Consider the following 18,700-nt stretch of genomic DNA (forward strand, 5'->3'; position numbering starts at 1 on the left):
ATAAGGGCAGAGATTTCATTGGAGTTATTTCTGATGTCAGGATTCTGGTCTGGCATTGTTACGGTGGTCTTTGTCACGCAGGGGGTCTTCTAAATGTTACCAACCAAATTGCTTTAAAATACCACAAAAGTGTAATTTTAATTTTTTTTATTGTAGAGAAAAAGAAAATCCATCTAAAAGAAAAATGTTACAAATGACCTATGGTTGAGAGTCAACCAAACATGGCTCCGTGGGGTTTTGCACTTAGTTTTGCTCTGAAGGTGTTTATCTTTTTGCTTAGTCCCCAGTTCTGCTGTCGACCTGGAACCTCATGGATAAAGTTAATGTTTCATCCATCACCTCATTTGGATCCTACCTGGCTATATCACCTCAGAGAGTACAAAATAACAATAGAAAACAGAAAGAATAATTCTGACTTGTGTTATAAGGGAAAGTGAAAGGAAACAGCATTTCTGGTCCCCAGGGAGGAGAGAGGAAAAAACAGTACAGTGGCTGAGCAGTATAAGCCAAGCTGAGGAAGAAGGTTACTGTTTATGAGCTTCCTAGAGTACTTACATAAAGCTAAACGTAGTGTGAGAAATGCAATAATACAGAAAGAGAGGAGAAACTTTATAGTTCTAAATATAAAACTGTGCATAGCAGAAGAGCAGCACAACTCTCTTCTCCAGGGAAATTGTGTTTCTCCGTTAGTACTAGTACTTTTAGGGTCACTAGAAACTGTTTCACCGATGAACAGCATAAGGTTTTCTTAGTTCATGAAATGCCATCCTCTGAGTCTGTGCTCTGAAGTGGGGTATTTATTTAACCCAGCTTCCAGTATTTTGAAAAGACTGCTCTCCCTGCAAGCATAACTATAACTGTTTCTTACTTTTCTCAACCAATAAGAAAAAATGACAGAAGGCAAGACCAGATCTGCTGTTTCTGCTCCATTCTTAAACAAAAAGTGATTTAAACAGGGAATAGCTCTCAGGATCTGTCTTGTGCATTCATTCATTCTGGTACAAGGCAGGAGGAAAGTGCTCCATGCTGTGATAGGTCAAATCTGATGCCCAGCCTGCACTTGCGGAACAAGAGACAGACTTCTGTAGAAACTATTTTGAAGGAAATTGAATGAATGTTCTTCATAGGAATGAAGTTTGATTTGTGATCCTGTCTTTACGAAATGCACATGCATCTGTTTGTGTTTATTCATAACTTCTTGTATTTAAGAGCCAAGAAGAGAAAGACATTTTGCCTGTTACTGCCAAATAATGTGCTACATGCAAACAGAGCAACTAGTTTATTTCGCCATCTAAAATTACCACACGTCCACCACAGAAAGAAGGGCACCAATGAACCTGTGATCTACATTTGCTAGCTTTGGTTCATAATGATGTTGGGCTTCTCTCCATGCCAAAACAGAGGGCGTTTAGCTTTTTAGGGAGCTTGGCAGCTCTGTTGGCCAGAAAGCTCTAGTCAGACTCCTGCCTAGAGGCTGGTGAGCAGCTCCGTTTTCCCATCAGGCTGTGGCTAGCAAATAGTGACAGGCTTTTGGCTTAAGAGGTTCTCAGTTTGTGCTGCCAGAAATTGTGAAGATGAGTTTCTGTTCCTTCTCTTGACTGAACATCCCAGAAACTTTGGCACCCGTGGGTGTGGAGCTTTGACAAATTACTCATCCCCTTCTTTCTTGTGCATGTTTATGTCAATACTTCTGAATCCTAACTCTGCTGCAGTAACAGTTTTCTTAAGTGATAGTAGCAAAAAAAAGCCCAAACCAACCCCATAACACACCAAACAAGCATCCTTGTCTTCCATCCCTAAACTCTGTTGAGGCCACACCTTTGTCCACTTTTTGGGCTCCCCAGTACAAAAGACAGATAAATGTACTGGATGAAGTTGAATGAAGGGCCACAAGGATGATGAAAGAACCAGAGCACCTCTCCTGAGAGGAGAGGCTGAAAGAGCTGTGACTGTTGAGCCTGGAGAGGGAAAGGCTCAGGGGGATCTTATCAATGCTTGAAATACCTAAAGAGAGAGTGCAAAAAAGGTGAAGCCGGGATCTTATCAGTGGTGCCCAGTGATGGAGCCAGAGACAATGGGCACAAACTGAAACACAGGAGGTTCTTTCTCAACATCAGGAAATATTTTTTTACTGTGAGACATAACTCTTTTTAGTTGACCATTCTCACTTACTAGTAATGGAATTGCTCATAGTTTAAGTCATTATTTCTGAGTATCTTGACAAAGTAGCAAGGAACAAACTCAAAAATGTTTGCAACCTTTGCAAGGGTCGCCTCTGAGTTGTCACTTTGATTCATATTGACATGTTAGCTTGGTTGCTCTAACAGATACAAACCATGTAAAGGATTAGTCTAGTTTATGAAAAGATAAGTACTGTTGACACACTGTTGGTGTAGTTTCACTCAGATCTTCAGGTGCTGGTGGGCCTAACAGCCCACCATTTAGTCTACTAGAGAGGACTTGCTGTCTGTCAGGGACGTTGAACACTGACAGTTTACCTTAACCTTGCAAATACAGACCACCACACTGAAAATGAGATGCTCTGTATGTGTTTCAGTGTGTTTATATGCTCATTTATTAATTTCATAGTTAGCAAACTTAGTAGTTTGTTGTTGAAAAAGGATAAATCATCAGGACATTTTGTGGATTTTTACATGGACTTTGTCTTTTCCAAACTTTCACTTTCAAGAAAAGCATTTTATTAAACACATGAATATAGAAAAATTCTGAGTATCTCTAATTACTAACAGTAGCAATTTGTTCGAATTAAAATACTATACTGGAGCCACTTTGAAATCATGGAGCTGAAATGCAAACTAGACTGTGGATTTGATTTATTCCAAACACAATTAAGTGAGGCCTTGAGATCCAGACATTCCTAGTTTTTGAATATTGTTCAAAATCTAGATCCAGACATGAATCTTGCATTGGAAGGTTGACCAATTCATATATCACTGAGGGATATTTAACAAGGTTTGATTGGACCTGGAAGGTATTGACTGCATGATATTTTTGATGAATAGAGAAGAATTAAGGATTTCCTGGGGATGGCCCTGAGGTCATCTTGCATTTCACAAATAGAGCCTGCGAGAAGAGGTTACAGACTGTCTCACACAATGTGAAACTAACACCAGTGTTTATAAATTCAGTATGGATGGGTGAGTACCGTTCCATTTCTGTATTTAGCACAGTTAAACAAGATAATAGTTTACTTTATGTAAAGGTAGCCTTTTTTTTTGGTTTTATTTATGTATTTTTTTTCAATTCATTATCTGAAATTTGCAGAGAAAGAAAGATTTAATAACCTGAAATAAAACAAAGTCAAGGGATATGTTTTAATATATACCTTGCCAGCCCAGTATAAATTCAATAATACAACACCTAAAGTTAGGTATGTTTTTAAGGACCATACTAAAATGAAAAGCAGATCTGTGTGACTTCATCCTCTGGGTACTTTCACTGCTTTTGGCTTGATCCAAAGCCTACAGAAGTCAGTGGGAGCCTTTCTGTTATCTGCAGTTGGCTTGGATTGGGCTCTATCTCAGTAATGCCATTATGTCAGCAATATTATTTCAGGAAGCTGAAAGGCAGCTTGATAAGGTGTGAGAGAGCAGGCAGGACTCAGAAATCACTGCTTCAGTGTAGACTGTTCACGCAGGCTTGAGTATTGTTTAGAAAGTGTGGAGCACTTGGGGAAGAAACAGATCTGCATCTGCAAATTGCTTTGGGATACTGAAGTCAAAGAAGTCACAAAATTGCTTTGTTAGTTGCCTTTACTGCAAATAGAGTTAATGTTTCATTATGTATGGGAAAATGCTATAGAATTTTTGTCTGGGCCTCATTGAAAAAAGGAACCAACAGGAACTTTAAGTGTAACCCCATTCTCAGATGCCAGGAAGGAGTCCTTGAGGCTGCCATACTCTAACAAGATATCCTGTTGAGGTCAAGAACATTTGGTTTTTTTCTTCCTTGATGTGAGCTTTCTACCTCAGGCAAGGAGAAAGGAACTTGAAATAGTTGAGAGAAAATAGGAAACAAAATATGCCAATGCGTTGCTCGTTAATTCACGCAAAACTGGGAGACGTGGGAAAAGGCTTGTGTCTTTCCTGCAGTCTTCATGGTTGTGGGGCAAAGCCTTTTGCCTCAGTGCCTGGGAGATGGGTGGAAACAAGGTGACTATGCCTGTCTGACTCTGCTCCAGGAGGAACGCAGCACACTGGAGGGGGTGCAAGTAGGGCTGTGCTGGGACTAGGATATGCAGAATTTCACAGTGCCCCAGACGTTAGGAAATTCTACACATCGGGGTATTAAGGATTACATCCTTAAGTGGCTTAGATTTGAAGGCATTAAGCATGGGCAAAGAGGGCTTTGGAAATGCCTGGTACCTGATTCCTTTTTGTCTCTGAGCTAGCAATTAAGCCCAGCTCTGCTCTCCTCCACATGGCTCAGACTGGAAGTGGGAAAGATGCCCTGTACACAGCAAGAGGAAGAGGAAATCCTTGGCCACATGACTTTGTGCAGATGGTCTTAGGCTTCTGACATAATCCTGTGCTGCTTTTTTTCTTGTGAGGGACCCCATCTCTCCTTTGCCTGAATGTAAGCATGTGTAGGAGGCTCAGTGGGAGAATTTTGCTGATTTAATTATTCCTTACATGTTGTTTGTCTGTGTGTGGAACAATTGAGCCCGTAATAATCAATCTTGCATGCTCAAACAGGAAAATGCTATGTGTGATCTAAGCTGCATGCTGAAATGAGGTTATTGGAAATGAATTTTATGGCTGAATAGGCCAGCATCGTGTTGTCTCTTTGCTTTTTTGGGCTTTTAGTTAGTTATTCACAGTGTTATGCCTGCAAAATATTTTATGTCTTTGCATTTAGCAAGCTGACTTAATCTTCAGCTTCTGGAAATGTTTATATGAAGATGACAAAATACAGATTTTTCTACGTAAAATGATGGCTTACTTTGTGTTAATTTAAATGCTTATCTCTGTACCATCTTTTTAAAGAATGGGCAAGGGATTTCTCAAATTCCTATTATAAGCATTAATGCTATTTTCTTTTGCTATTTATCCACATTGTGATTGCTTAGGAACAGAAGTAATAATATTAATTTTGAAATCTTCTCCTTCCATTTGTCCCTCCATCAAACTGGCAATTCCCAATAGCTATTGTGTTAGATATGGTAATCTACTAAATATTTACATATCTTTCCTTATAGCCTTTGAATGCATTTGTAAATCTCTTCTCGAAGCTGGTCTGTGATTAGGTAATAGAATTTGTTACAGCCATTCATAATTACCACCCTAACATTCCTTACAAAGGAGCTCTGTTCAGGTGTTAAAATTTTGAGGGAATTCCAAATTAGGTCTTCTGATACTGTGAAGACAGTAAGACAGTTTAAAGACAAATTAAAGACTGTTGCATTTTTTCCCATGTTCAGAAGGGCTAGGATTATGTGAAATAATTACTGCTGCAGAGCATGTTTGATCACTGTTAAATGACTGAGAAATAATCCATCATAAGTAAAGCTGCAGTTACTCTGACTCCTTACTAGTAGCATTCATCTTTACTTCTACAGATATTAGGAGTGGGAATATCTTTGAATGATCTATCTCTTTAAGTGTGTTGTTTCTCTGTAACTTCTTGTGCCACTACATTAGTTTGTTTATACCTGTCATCTACCATATGGCAGATGAGAGGAAAACTCAATAAATAGCCATTTTTGCTTTTCCAACCCCGTAACTTCCCATATGTTGAAATGCTTACTGTTGCTCACTTAGCATTCATGCATCAAACAGCATGTTTCAAATGTCTCTTTAATAAAGTTTAGTTGTTAACTTCGTTTGGTAGGCGCAGTGCTTATCAGCAACATATGTCCTCTGTTTTTCCAGTGAGGTTTATGAACAATGTAGAGCTGATATACCGTGGTGTGTATCCTGGCGGAAGCTGGCGCCCTCCATCTTTCATTGTACGGTGGGGATAATAGAAGCCTCTTGCCTACTTAACTCATGTGATTAAAATGGGACACATTGTGATGTTCTCCTCAATTAGCATCATCAGTTCCTGGGGAGCAAGGGAACCCTGGCTGTGGTGGTTCGCATTTTCCTTTCTAATGAGCAGAAGGAGTCTTTTGAGAATTGCTAAATAATTCAGACCATTAGGAACCTGTCAACTTAAACAATGCCCCCTCTGACCAGAAAAATAGTGGTGAGCAGTTGGACACCCTGACAGATGTTGAACTTGTTCTCATTGTTTGCTCTGCTTCAGGCAAATAGCTTTGCAGCCACTCACAGGATTTGTGCATCTCTCTGTTCAGTGTGAGTGTAATCAACACGTGTTAGCCAGACTTTTAACCTTTATATCCCAGTATTTCTCTTAGTCAATTTACTGTTATTGTAATAAGCTGCTAATATTGCCATTAACCACTTTTAGTAAGTTTGCTGGCCAACTATAATGAGAAACCCCAATTAAGGCATTAAAAAAAACCCCAAGGGACGCTATCCCCACCTCCAGTTTGACTTCTTTAATATTCTTTCTGTTCCTTATTTTGCATTTTAAACTACTTCTCTACAAACAGAAGGATCAGAGGTCTTGTGAAGCAGCATTTGTTGTACAACAACATATATATTTGTCAACTCTACGATCTGAAACTTCAGTGTAAGCATTCATAGAACCATAGAATGGTTTGCTTTTCATGCCTTGAAACTTCCTATAAAATCACATGCATATGCAGGACTGCTTAGTTAAAATTAGTTGTGCAACAGGGTCTATTTTATATGCCTTTGGTGCTTGATATTGAAGCAAATGTTGATTTGACATAATTTTCTTAAAAACTTTGCCACACTCGACCTTCTCTAACTTGTCCTTCTGTTTATTTATGTCTACAGATTTTTCTATCAATTGATGAACCAATTATCAGTATTATAATGGAAAATAATATATTTGGTTAGAAAATAATACCTTAAAGCTTCCTGCCCCCCAACAACAATTTGTGCTTCTGTCTTGAATGGGTTGATCTTACAAATAGTTGATCTTGCACAAGCAATTTGCAGGTCTGTTGGATCAGTTAATGGAACAAGCTATGGTAGTAATGCAATGTGAAATAACATCTGTGCTTTATAAATATTTATGTTGTAAGTTCTCACAGTATATTCTTGTGACAAGTGGCTCCACCTTCAAATATTTTTACATGTTTAATACATGTGGCTTCTTTTAATGGCATGTGTGAAGGCTTCAGTTCTTGTTTTTTAACATAATGTATTCAAAAATCCTTTCCACTCTTATTTTTGTGACATTTGTCCAAGTTTTAGATTTTTGTCCCTGCAAAGTTGACAGTCTAAATTGAGAGCACTTTTTATACCTATCAGTTGTAGTAAAAGAACTTTCAGTTATCACTCAGAATATAAGAGTTACCTAGTTAACTGAAAGTCCCCAGTTAACTAAAATTTATTAGTGTCCATTGCGTATTGGAAAAGCGTATTGCTGAAGTAGGCTGCTTGTCAAAAAATATGCATCAATTCTGTTCTAGTGGTACAGAATGTAGCAAATACTAGTCAGAAGGGGTTTCCATCTTGATCTTGTGTATCAGCATTTCTTACTCACTTTGTTTTTCAAAATGAAGCTTTACTGTACTTGTTAAGAAAAAAGACTATGAAATTAACAGTATAAGCCATGAAGGGCAAGCCTCTCTGTAGCAGAAGCTTCCACTGCTTGTGAGGGCCACCTTGATCTTATAGGTTAACTCTTGTGAGTGCCTCGTTGCTCTTAGATGTTGCAATGGCAGCCCTGGCAAAACAAGACCTCATTTTTATTGCTGAGCACAGCATCATCTGGTGTGGGATATCCTTTTGGCTAGTTTGGGTCAGCTGTACTGTCAGTGTCCCTTCCCACCCTCTTGCCCACTCTGACCTACTCATTGGCTGGGCAGAATAAGAAATGGAGAAGGCCTTAATACTATGCCAGGATTGTTCAGCAATAGCAAAAACATTGGTATGCTATCAACACAGTTTTGGTCAAAAATCTAAAACACAGCACTAGGACAAAGGCTGAACTTGACGACCTTAAAGGTCTCTTCCAGCTGAAATGATTCTGTGATTCTACCATAGGGGCTGCCATGAAGAAAATTAACTCCATCACAATAAGACGCGGTGCAGGAGTACTGATTGATCATTGCAGGCCATGTTTCTCACGTCCAATGTGCTTAGTCATCTAAACTGAGAAGATGGATTTGCTGTGTAATTCATCTTTTTCTCTCCTAATTGATCTCTCATTTTTCAGTACTGCTTCTGCCACAAGCTCTGCTGTCACGTGATCATGCTTCATTTAATTATGCTAAAATTAATAAGATGGTAACCAGAGGCACTTTGATTCTCCAACTTTTCTCTGTAACTCACTTGAAAATAGGTCATAAGCACAAATAATAAGCCCATGTCTATAGCAGTGCTAAAGAACCACGCAATATAAAAATAGAGGAAAAATTTCATCTGCTTTAAACTCTGATTGTGGTTGATCACCTTAAATGTCACCCATTTGAAATGAGCACGAGCTGTGTGGGGAGAGTGCCTGAACAGCAGCCCTTCTCCTCTGTTGAGCTGGGCAAGGGCACGCTGGCTCCATAGGGAGGTGAGGATGAGGAGCATGCCATTCATTTCATGATGAGATCAGGAGCATCTGTCAGGAAGGTAGTAGCCACTTAGACCATTGTTTCTGTGATAGCTGGGGGTATAAAATTATGCTCATCTGCATTGTCTTTCATTGCTTAACATTTATTGACCTACAGCATGAGATATTAGACTTGTGTTGATGCTATCATTTGTAAAGTGAAAGGCCTGCTGAGATCTGTGAACTCTAGTGAGAAGGAATGTGCTAACATATATGCTTCTGTTTACCCTAATTCATCTGAATCTGAATTAAGTAACAAATGACCTCAATTATTTTTGTCCTTTTCCATCTGACAAACATTTGGAGATGAGATCAGGAAGCTGAGTGCATGAGTACTGGTCTGCAGAACAGAGAGAAATTCTCAGAAACTGTGTTGACATCTTCTGGAGTAATTTCACATGGTATAGGGTTTCCTTTCACCACTGGCTAAATGGGAGACTACTGCATTTCTTGTGCAATTCCCTTTAAAAGCGAGAGATACCAAGGATGGACCCTGAGTACAGTTTAATGAAAATATTTCTCTAGCAGATGTTGCATAATTCAGATGTTTTAGTCATGAAATCAAGAAGACTTCAAAACTAATCTCTAGATATTATCTTGTTGACAATAACATGTAATTATTTTTTAGCAGCTTAGTTAAACTTAGTGTAGCACAACTTCCTGTCTTTCTTGAGAGCTCCATTAGAGGCTTCTGATTTGAGAATCCTGATTTCTTACTTCAGACATCTTTAATTCCTACTCATATTTTGTTTTGGAGAACATGGGAACATGTTTTGGATTTCAAGGGAAGTCTCTGTATACGTCTGCTAGTCTGTGCTAAAGCCATGATCAGCAAAGTACCAAAATCTGTCCACGTGTGCCCATTCAGTGACCATCAGTTGAGTATCGGCTAAGAGACCTTATGGACCCAGGTACACTGTCAGGCAAGACAGGAAAAAGAGGACAAGAGACAAAGCACAGAACTGTCCTTTCACAAATGGACTGGACTATATCTAGGAAAATATATTTTGTGTGAGTGGCATAACTTTATAAAACTGGGCTGACTTTAGGGAAGAGTGGCATCTTCCTAGCAGGAATACTGGGAATATGCACATTTTCTGTTTTTTCTTAGTGAATTTCTATTGCTCCCAAAATAAAAGACTGATGACAGTGGTCTTAGCACTTTCAAAGTAAAATCTGAAGTAAAGGTATATGTAAAACACAGATTAAAATAACTGTCTTTAATTTTGAAAACTCATTTATCTCCATCTGTAAAAATAAGTTCCTGACTTTAAAATATTCTGTACAACACATTTAACAAACAACCTTAATAATATCTTTTTAATCTAGAGTATTTGTAGATCACCAACCTGCTATTTGAGGCACAAGATTTATTTTTAATTCCATTATGGACTTCTCTGCACAAACTACTTTTTTTTTCCCTGCAAAATAGAATAGTTAGGAGCTATTAAGCTAGCAGAGACATGCATTAATACAAGCTACTGAGCTTCCTCTTACTGCATTGAAATACTCTTTAATTTCCTGTATGACCTAGCAACTTTCTAGAGAGAAAGTGAGGGTAACGATGCCATTCTCCTTCCCAGCAATGTTGTAGTCATGCATTTGTGGAAGGTTGTGAGTCACGTAAATACTTCACATAGTAATAAGAGATTAATCTATTGTCTTCGGCACAGATCTTGCCTACTCCTTGTTGATCTCCAGAGAATGTTTAATTATCAGATTGTCCCAAGTTGATAAGCGCAAGGTAGCAGGTGAAAATAAAGGGGATGAGGTGGAAGTAGAGACTCAGTTTTGGGAATGTAATAAATGCAGACCCTCAAGCTGGACTGTACCAAAGCCTTGTCAGCTTGTCCTGCCTGTTTGCAAAGAAGCTCTTCAAGGAGCAAAGCAGGAGGAGGCTTCGTGGTCAGAGAGAGGCACTCACAACAGCCCTGAGATGGTGGGCATTAAAGCTCCACTTAAGTCAAGTAGAAGTCCAAAAAGTATGTCTTCAACATGCAGTGCCAGCGTACTGAAAGTAACTGGCTGAATATTTTAGAGGTAGAAGCAAAAATAAAAGACTCTGGGGGAGGTATCAATTGGAGTCCTGAAACCAAACTTAATGTATGTTGGTTGGCTTGTTGCAAAAAGTGGGAATGTGTTGATGAAACTGGCTCATAAAAAGTGGGAGACATGGTAAATACACAGGTAGATTAGAAATAATGTAGTAAATAGCTGAATGACCCCTAGGACTGGAATGGTAAAATGCAGTGAACTTGAAGAAGGAGAAAATATAGGTTTGAGTGCTTTGCACTAGTAGTGGCAATGTCTGTTGACTTTTGAAAGTCAACCTCTGAAAATGAAAGAGGAAGAGAATGGACAGCTTTATTACCTGTTGCTGGAAGATTGTGAGGCACTAATGTGATTCAGCTGGGTCCTAGGTTATGTCAGTCCAGGTATTTTTCCTGGAGTTAGGGAAGAATTACTATTATTGAACAAAGTGCTGGAGAGGCATATTTGAGAATAGTATTTATACTTCTGAACATTCACCTTTAACAAAGATAAATTTAACAAAATAGATGATGATGAAAGGCTCCTAAGCTCATTGGAGGCTAAGCTTATCTAAGGAATTATTAAAACATAGTTTATTTAGTCAACTACAAAGTGGACTCATGGGGAAAATGAAGTACTGTGTGTGAGAAGAGAGGTGGGACTGGAGGCCAACTATTGCTCTGGAGAGAGACCTGGTGCTTTGACTTGTGAGCTGTCATTGCTTTCAGGTTAGTCCCAGTACTTGGATCTGGCCTGATAATGAAATAGTTGGACTACAGCAAAGCTGAGTGAAGAAAATATAATTGTACTGAGAACAGGAAAAATAAAATAGTCTGCTTTTCACAGAGAGCAAAGTTATTACCAGGACAAGCAGATGTAAAGCCCCCAGACATATATTCAGGTGTAGAATTAGGAATATGGCATAAGTCATGTTCTGCCCTGTTAGGTTTTACAAAAACTAACCTGTGAACCTCCCTTATGGAAAACTTAGTTGAGGTCAGTAGAATTCAAAGAAAGATTTGTTCTTTGCAATGATGAGGACAGAATATTCAGTGCTAATATTGTCAATGTGTGAAGTCTGAGAAGAGATCCAAGTTGTTGTTTTCCGGTGGAGGAGTTAAATGTAACTGGGCTTTGGACATAAAATAGAATTCCGTTCCAAATTTCTCTAGACCTGCTGGGTTCTGGAGTTTCCTCTGTAATGAGACAGGATAGTGGACATAGTGAAACAGAGGTCCATTTTTTTAGGTGGCAATTCCTGTGTTACTATGGAAACTGTTATTTAGTTTTTGTGGACATAAATATTGATTTGTGGCTTTTGTGGGTTACTAATCATTTCTATTATAGTGTTCATGCGTTTCTTTTCAACTGAATACGTCATCTGCAGTGTAACTTGGCTGTATTTTCATGCTTGGCACTTGAATGTGACCCTGCAATTTTATTAGAATATTTGAATAAATGCCTTGTTTTCTGGCTGAGTTTGTTCACCAACTGTTGCTGCAATCAGTGAAGTCTATAGCTTGTCTGATAATAAAGCAACTGTTCATGCACTTAACTACAGATTTAATAGCCTAGCTCAGTGTATTGAAACTTGTGGATATCATTTGCATCTAAAGAGATTTGTTTTATCCGAGGTCAGTTATTAAAAACCAACTAATTCTCTGCATAGGACAGTATAAAAAGATCTGACAAAAGAGAGCAGTGAGGAAGAGAGAACCAGAGTTTGCGGTTGTATATGTGATGCTGTTGTGCAGAATTGTTAAACACAACCAAGAGCCACTCTTAAGAGTGGGTTTTCATGACTACAACATTCCTGCTGTGGTTTTGGGAGTTACATTTTTGCCAGGGCATCTCACACAAGGATGTTAAGAATACTCATTCCCTCCTAGCAAGTATAAAAAATCAACAGGGTAAAAAAAAAAAAAAAGCAAAACCAAAAGACTGACCCCTGCCTCCCCCCTCCCCCCTGCAGAAGAGACCCTGGAGCTACCTTCAGGCAGGCAAACTTCTCTCCATTCAACAGCCTTCCAAGCAGCTTTCCTGTGGAAGCAGCCCAGTGGCTGAGGAATGTGGGGTCAGACAAGAGCCCAGTCACAGCGTATTCCCCGGCGGCTGCCCAGCATCGTGGCAGGCCGGCCCGTGTAATCATTTCAGGCGGCCTGTGGAAAACCACCCTCTGCATCATGCTGTTCCACCAATGGAAAAAATTGAACGGGAGGAGGGTGTGTAGCCTGCAGACAAAAATACATCCAGCCTCGCGCAGGATCTGTTTTTAGTTCCTAACGGCTGAGTGTTTTTGAAGTGTTAGGCACAGTTTCCTGGCATGCCCAGGGCAGGGAGAGTCCCTGCATCGGTGCGTCCGTGTCCCCAACGACAGAGCTGGGGTGCTGAGGAGGCTGAAGCCAGCGCCCTGGGGAAGGTAAGTGCAGGTGGGAAGGGGGCACTTGAGTCAGGGAGGAAGATGCTGGGGGAGAGCAGTCTTCCCTCTGCTTGCCGGCTGCTGGCCAGACCTGGGGAGCTGAAAGAAAAGTAGAGAAAGACTTGGGCAGCCTCTGAAAGCAGAGGGCAGAGCAGGCTGCTGCAGTGCCAGGGCTTGCAACTCCTGCACTGCCTCGGCTATCACTGACTGCACCCAAGATGAACGGTTTTCGTCCAGAAAACCATTCTCGGGGGTCATCTGTCAAACTCAGTTGCCTGAATTACTGAAAGAACCACCACAAAGATCATTTTACAGCTCTGCTACAACAGGGCTGGATTCTTATTTTGGGTAAAGTATGAGAAAGTATGTTTGAGAGTGCTACAGTTTCCGTAGCATGAAAGTGACTCTCCTAATGCCGTATGATGAATAATCTCCCCATATCTTTTCTTTTTTAAATTGTTCTGCCTATTCTCACTGACACTTAAAGTCACTTGCAATAAGTAGCCAGTGTACCCAAGCAAGAGTTGTGTGTATGTGAAGTGCTAGAGGAAAGAGTTTCAGTCAACATTGGTTCTATCACTGAACTGGGATTATCTGGAAAACCAGAACTTTTCTGCATCTGGCAGATAGATCTTGCAAAGGTTTTGGTCTTTCTAAAGAGATTTTTAATACTACACAGATTGTTTTTTTAAAATAATTGTAATTGTACACAAACGGTGACAATGCTGTATTCTGTGGCACAGAAAAAGAATTTCAAAAGGGAAGTAAGAAATGGAGAAGTGAGCCCCTTCCCCTGCCTTTTTTCCTTTTTTTTGAAGAGGAGGTGATTAATTGCTTTTGCAGTGCAACCAACGTTTTCTGCTTTGTTTATGCTTGTTGCTGATGTGGTCACGGAGTTAATTTTGTACACTGGTGACTTCATACTTCATTCTGGAAATCATGCATTTCTTTCCCTTTAGGGTGGATGATTTGGTAACATTTTACAATGTATAGCAATGACTAGTTAGCAGCAAGAGATAGAAATTTCTTTAATCTGATCACCTTTAACAGGAAAGGGTATCCACATATCATGGAAGAGAAGACTGTCCCTGAATAGGGTACTCTGTAGATGTGAAGCTATAAAGTGAGTGTTTTAGTGGGGAAACCTAATCCTCAGGGTACTTTTTTATTCTTTTAATGTGTGAGTAACATGCTGTTACTATATGGGTACAGAAGAGGAAATCGTAAGATGTGTTACTGCTGTAGAACTCTTGGCATGCAAAAATCAAGAGCTGCTTTTAATTTTCCAAGGGATTATGTCTCAAGTTTACTTCTGGTGTCTAACTCCCACATCCTCTATCCTCTTCAGGAAATCCTAGGGCTGAAGGTGGGAATGCATTTACTTTGGAATAGACACCCTCAGGTGTTTATGAATGTGTAAACTGAGAAGTAGAAAAGACTATGCCAAATACAGTGTGATTTCTACCTCCTGCCTGTGGAGCAGGTTGTGTAATAGGTGGCAGCCAGGGAGCCTCACAACCACCCCAGCACCTGTCCCTCAGGCTGGGGTACACTGTCCTACCGGTTGCTGCTGGAATTTTTTCACTGGTGACAACAGTTAAGAGTTGTTCCAGTAGACATGGAAGGTGTTAAAGGTGTTATGCCAACTGTCACGTTGTAAAATGATTCCTGATCCAAAAATAGCCTTTTTGAGTGTGTACATTTTAGAGAATATCGCTGTAGCTGTCTACTGACTTTGGTTTAATAGCATATGCTGATTTCAGACAGGAGAAGAGCAGGTATTCCAGGTGTGGTCTGAGAAATCACGGCTTGACCAGAACACCCTAGTCTCATCTCCTGTTGCTATCACAAGTAAGGAGGACTAAGACAGAGACCTCTTCAGGAGTTTGTCTGAGCCCAGGCAAGAACTGTTCAGACCTTAGCTTGATCTTTGAAATGTTGTTATTCCACACCTTACGTGGGCAGTAAGGCTTGAACTGAAGCTCCCCATCTTGGAGAATCTTGACTCCTTTGTGGTGCCTGCTGGAGGCCCCAGGCATTGAAAACCCTTGAAAGCATCAGGTTAATCTGCCTCAAGACCTGCCAGTATGCTTAGAACCAGAGTAGGTGGAGAAGTAAAGGCCTTTCAGATCACTGAGTTACTTTCCTCTTCAAGGGCAGAAAATAGATCCTTTGACAGATAAACACTGCAACTACTGCAGCTACTGCATTAAGCTGAGATGTTAGCTGGAATTCCTGTTGCTTGTTGGATTTTTTTTTGTTTTGTTTTTTAACGAGCTTAATGGCTTTTATTTATATGGATGTGCACTTTAGCCATTGTGTATAAATTCAATAACATTTACAAATGGTGGAATTTGTTTTTCCTGCCAAGGAAAAATAAGTCCCTAGAGATTTAGATTGTATCGGCACTGGTGTAATATGATAAAGATCTTCAGTCTTGACTCAGCCTTCCACATTGCACTGACTTGAAAGCTATAAAGTATAATTTAATTAAGCTGCCAATGTCTTGGATCCAGAAGAACACATTGAGTAAAAGCAGAAATAGTGTCCCAGGTATGGGATGTGTAATTCTGATGTAGTGTATCTATGTAGACCTGTTGGGATTGTTATTTTCAGAGAAGGAACAAGAAACTGAGATTGGCCCTTTCTTGCCGAAACTATGAAACTAAAAGTCTATACACAATGTAGGTATGATTCATAGCATGAAAAGAAGTGTCCTGGGTCATAATCACTACTTATGTTTAATGAGAAAAATGATAGGTTTTAATTTGATCTGTGAGCTACCAAACAGTTCCTAACGCAGGAGACTATAACTCTAAAGAGACTAATGGGTGAGTGAGGAATTCTGGCTTCAAATTGGATTTGTAAGGCAAAATAGTCCTATTTTTTTTTTTAAGAAAGGCATACTTGTGGTGTTTTGGTTGTTCATTCTTTGAATACAGTGGTATATAATGCAAAGTATCCTGCCAAGAATACCACAGTATAATTATTATGGTATATTTTTGTAATAGGAATGCGATTGAGATGGCAAGAATAAGAAATCTGCTTCTGGTTTGTGGAAGCATGTGACCAAAGTGCGTAGTTCTAAAAAATACAGTAAATTATTTCCAGTAAGAAACTCCACATTTAATCCAGCTACAGTGTTGTGCTAACTTGCCTCCCTCATTAATTTCACATATCCATCCATACACAGCTGTGCAGGAAGGAGAGGGAAGTTCACATTCTCACAATCTGTATTACTTTCATATTTAAAAACAAAGTAGATTAAAAGTTAATTAAAACTTCAAACCAGTAATTCTGTATCCCTGTAAGAATTCACAAAGCACATTGAGTCTTTGCAAAACTTGTGAACCCATTAGAATGTGAAAGATAGTTAAGACTTTAGAAGCCGTTCAAAATGGACAATGTTTTAACTGTGAGAGAAAGACAACGTGAAATAGTTTGAAAGAAAAAATGGGAAATGCTTGGTCAATTGAAAAAACAAACTAAGGTTTTCCTGCTGTAGAAAACCACTAGCAAAGTTACTGTACATCAATGCCTGCAATGTTTCTTAACCAGATCTGCCATGAAAAGTCAAGTTGGTAATTTCAAATAAATGAGGGGGCTTTCTGTTTCCTGTTTTTATTGCTTAGAGATACTTCCAGATTCTCCATTAATGCTGATGACAGTCTCCTGTGGTGCACTGATGAACCATGCACTCAGAGCAGCCACCTGTATAAAGACCCTGGCGCTGCCTTTTCACCTCTCTCTGCTTCCCCGCTCCACAGTTTGAAGGTGGCTACTGTGATCTCACTCTGCAGCTGGGAGTCGTTACCTGCCCTTATGGAAGTGTGGCTTTCAAACACAGCAGAAAGCATACATGACTCTCTCTCTTGCTTCATTATTGGAGAGTAGTTGGTAGGATTTACTCTGTACTTTGCATATAAAGGCTCTTTGTATATCCCTGCAAAATGAGTTGAAGCTCTGCCTGTCTTTGGCAGATGTTTAGACCCATGTGGATGACTGTGAGGGACTGTGCCTAGTGGCAGGTACCTTCAGAATTGGTCCTGTGCTCTCTTGAAAGGTCCTGCACTGATACAGCTAGCAGTCTTCCTGTTGATGAATAAAGTCTGAAGAGGTTGTGATACATGGTTGCTGCTTAAGCTGCAAGTAGGAATACATACTTAGATTATTTCTTTCTTGGATCATTTTCTGTTCTTTCCTCAAGGAAAGGCTTTCTGAAGAAATCCTAGTGGATCATTCTAAAAAATTGAAAAGGTGCAGGCTCTTAATTTTTAGGAGAGGAGCAGCTAGCTCTAGCTCTTACCTATTTCCTAGTTCTTACTCCAACTTTTCTTTTAAATGTCTTTTTCTTCTTAAATACAGGAGGTTTTAAATTTAAACTCTTCTACTGTGTGTTATTGTTCCTGGTAACTCTGAAGACTCTCATAAGTTCCTGTATTTCTTAATGAATCCTCACTCAGTGCAGCTAATTTAATGGAGTCATGTTATCCTCATCTGGACCAGTCCAGATGTTTTGGTGCATGAGGGTAGCTTATCTCCAGGCTAAAGCTTAATATTGCTAGACCTGATATTAGTTGAGCTCTTATGACATCTTCAGAAGCAAGATGATCAGTCCCAGTCAGGGAAATCAACTGATCATCTCTAGGAAGATGAAGCCACAACCTCTAAGCTTTTTGTGACTGATATATGACCACTGTCCGATGCTGACGGTGGCTGCAGAGCATTCAGTCTGCTTACAGTCTGTGCTCACTGCCTGTCAATCTGGAGCTTGCCAGTTTCTGACCTGTAGTTTTCAAGATTCTCAGCCTAGTTCTCAGCAACGTCATGTTTGGTGTGTGTTCTTGCTGTAGCAGGTGAGACCAGCAGAGCAGCCTGTCACTCTTCACTCAGATCTCCCACTAACTCATAATGTAAAACCTCCTTGTATCTCATCAGCAAACCTTCCCTTCTAGTATTTGTAAAGCCGTCTAGCTGCGGTGGTATTAATGAAGGAATATAGGTGGTAGGCGCGTCTCTGGAACAGCTCCTGAGTTCATGTGTTTGTGTTTTGGAGCCAAAAAAGTCTAGGGGAACTTTATGTGGAGAAGCCCCATGACGGGGAAATACTTTTTTAGCTCTGGGGTTATGATTTGTGTTAATTATGGGGTGTGGTGGGGATGGTGGGGTTCCCGGATTAGTATGTTTGCATAGCTGTGGTTTTATTTTAATGTGTCAAGGGGAACCAAGGTGAAGATTAAAAATGTCTTTTTTAGGGAACATGGGTATAATTGAAAGCAAATAAACTCTTAAAAGTCATCTTCAGGTGCAGTGAGCTGCTTTCTAAATATACTGATTATAATTGCAGAAAATATTCCTACAAACTGCTTTTGCTCACAAGAAGCATTCATCCTTCTGCATAGGAAGAGAGAAAAGCAGTAGTAGGTTGCTGTGAGAAGTATTGGGGAAGTTGGACTTTGTCCTCTGCACTGAAATTTTCAGTGCTTCCTTCCACAGTTCAAATAGTGTAAAATTTGTGAGTGTTTGGGAGTGAGCACAGCCAGAGCTTGTCCAGGAGTGTTCCCCAGGCTTGGTGGCATGCTGCCTTTT

At 39.8% G+C, this 18,700-nt stretch overlaps 1 protein-coding gene across 1 annotated transcript in view; it reads left to right on the forward strand.

Annotated features, from left to right (window-relative positions):
• TIAM2 (TIAM Rac1 associated GEF 2) overlaps positions 1-18,700 on the forward strand; it is a 174,300-nt gene that overhangs the window by 64,121 nt on the left and 91,479 nt on the right. The gene's annotated exons all lie outside the window — the stretch shown is intronic.

The sequence above is a fragment of the Colius striatus genome, chromosome 2, assembly GCF_028858725.1.
Source record: "Colius striatus isolate bColStr4 chromosome 2, bColStr4.1.hap1, whole genome shotgun sequence".
NCBI classification, from domain to species: domain Eukaryota; kingdom Metazoa; phylum Chordata; class Aves; order Coliiformes; family Coliidae; genus Colius; species Colius striatus.